This window comes from Bison bison, unplaced genomic scaffold (genome assembly GCF_000754665.1).
Source record: "Bison bison bison isolate TAMUID 2011002044 unplaced genomic scaffold, Bison_UMD1.0 scf7180017864184, whole genome shotgun sequence".
In the NCBI taxonomy this organism is placed as follows: Eukaryota; Metazoa; Chordata; class Mammalia; order Artiodactyla; family Bovidae; genus Bison; species Bison bison.
This window is the reverse complement of record NW_011494756.1, coordinates 1,784,783-1,787,117: the sequence shown is the minus strand read 5'-3', so window position 1 is coordinate 1,787,117 and position 2,335 is coordinate 1,784,783.

The following is a 2,335-nucleotide window of genomic DNA, read 5'->3' as shown; positions in this document are numbered from 1 at the left end:
TGTTGGCAAAGTAATGTCTCTGCTTTTCAATATGCTGTCTAGGTTGGTCATAACTTTCCTTCCAAGGAGTAAGCGTCTTTTAATTTCATGGCTGCAGTCACCATCTGCACTGATTTTGGAGCCCAAAAAAATAAAGTCTGATACTGTTTCCACTGTTTCCCCATCTATTTCCCATGAAGTGATGGCACCAGTTTCCATGATCTTCGTTTTCTGAATGTTGAGCTTTAAGCCAACTTTTTCACTCTTCACTTTCACTTTCATCAAGAGGCTCTTTAGTTCTTCTTCACTTTCTGCCATAAGGGTGGTGTCATCTGCATATCTGAGGTTATTGATATTTCTTCCGGCAATCTTGATTCCAGCTTATGCTTCTTCCAGCCCAGCGTTTCTCATGGTGTACTCTGCATATAAGTTAAATAAGCAGGGTGACGATATACAGCCTTGACATACTCCTTTTCCTATTTGGAACCAGTGTGTTATTCCATGTCCAGTTTGAACTGTTGCTTCCTGACCTGCATATAGGCTCCGCTGAAATATACCTGCCTGGCCTGGAAGGCTGACCTGGCCCATCTCCAAAGTCTCTTCTCAGCTCAAGCTGCCCTAAATTTGGCCTGTTTATGAAGTATTTGCTTCATGCAGCCACAATTCTAAAGGCTCTTTATGTATTGAATACTTCAGTCCCCACAGAAACCTCATGTGTGTAGGTGTTATTATTGCCCTTACTTTACAGACAAGGAAACTGCAGTTCAGAGACTGCAAGTCACTTCCCTAAGGCCACACAGCTAGGAAGTAGTAGAACAAGGACTCCTTGTTCCTTGGCTTTGCTTTTAATCACTATGAAAAGGGAAGTGAAGGTATTAGCCCCTCAGTCATGTCCTACTCTTTTCGACCCTATGGACTGTAGCCCACCAGGCTCCTCTATCTATGGAGTTCTCCAGGCAAGAATACTGGAATGGGTAGCCATTCCCTTCTCCAGGGGAATCTTGCTCACCCAGGGATCTAACCTGGGTCTCTTGCATCGCAGGCAGATTCTTTGTCATCTGAGCTACAAGGGAAGCTCTTTAACCACTATGCTGTCCTGCAGTTCAGTTGATTCTCTGGGGGGAGGCTAGCATTACAACCTTCATTTAGTGATGCAGCAAAATAGAGTAAGTGGCCTGCCTGGGGTCACAGAGGAGACAGAGTCCAGGGTTTTCCTGTTGGATATATACCCAGAGTTAGATAAGACTTTTTCCCTGGTGGCTCAGATGGTAAAGCGTCTGTCTACAATGTGAGAGACCTGGGTTCGATCCCTGGGTTGGGAAGATTCCCTGGAGAAGGAAATGGCAACCCATTCCAGTACTCTTGCCTTGAAAATCCCATGGACAGAGGAGCTTGGTGCCGGCTACTATCCATGGGGTCGCAAAGAGTCGGACACGACTGAGTGACTTCACTTTCACTTCCTTGCTAACACCGTTGGGAGAGGCAGCAAGGAGCTAGTGCCCCCTCCCGTGCCCCTGCCAGACTAAAAGTAATCCTGAGGATCTGAAGAACAAAGGTAGCATCGTTTTTCAACCTTTATTGCATGTTCACCATGTGCCATGGCCTTGTTAGGTTTAGACTCTTGGTACAACTGTGTCCCTGGGAGAGACAAACACCCACCCGGAGGCTGATCACTGGAGGTCTTCGGGTGGCGGGAGGTGGGGTGTGCAGAGCTTGAAGATCTTATCCTAAGGCTTCCACCCGCTTCCCCTCCAGCTTGGAGGGCGGCCCCTGGGTTGTCCTGTGCCCATGGCGCCACCTGGTGGCACACTTGGCTCTCTCCCACCTGGGATGCCTGCGTCTCCAAGTCGCTTCTTCCCTCTCCAGGGGTCTTGGGCTGCCCAGAGGCTGCCGGTCAGCATGGGGCAGACCAGAGCTTGAGAGGCCACATGATAAAGTGGTGGGGGGAGGGGGGAGGACAGGGCAGGCAGGACCAGGAATGTGCTGGGGGCCCGGGGGAACAGAAGGCAGGGCGTGAGGCCGTCGGACCCCAACCTGCCTGCCTCTCTGATGCTTTTCCGCAGCACCCACGAGAACCTCCTTCAGAGCCCACCCTGCTCCGTCCTGACAGCTGGTTTGGCTGAGAACACCTTAGAAACTCCTCTTGGGGCAGCTTCACAGGAGCCAGCTCTCGGGCTCCAGGCAAACCAGTCTGTGGCTTTGCAGTGACAACCAGGGACTTTCCAGGCAGGACTCCCCATAGAGAGCTCAGCCAGTTAGGGAGCAATTAGCCTCCCCTGAGGCTGAGTCATGCACTGTCACCCCTCACCGCTCAGGGTTCTTTAGGACTGAGGACCTCAGTCCCCTGGGGCCAGGG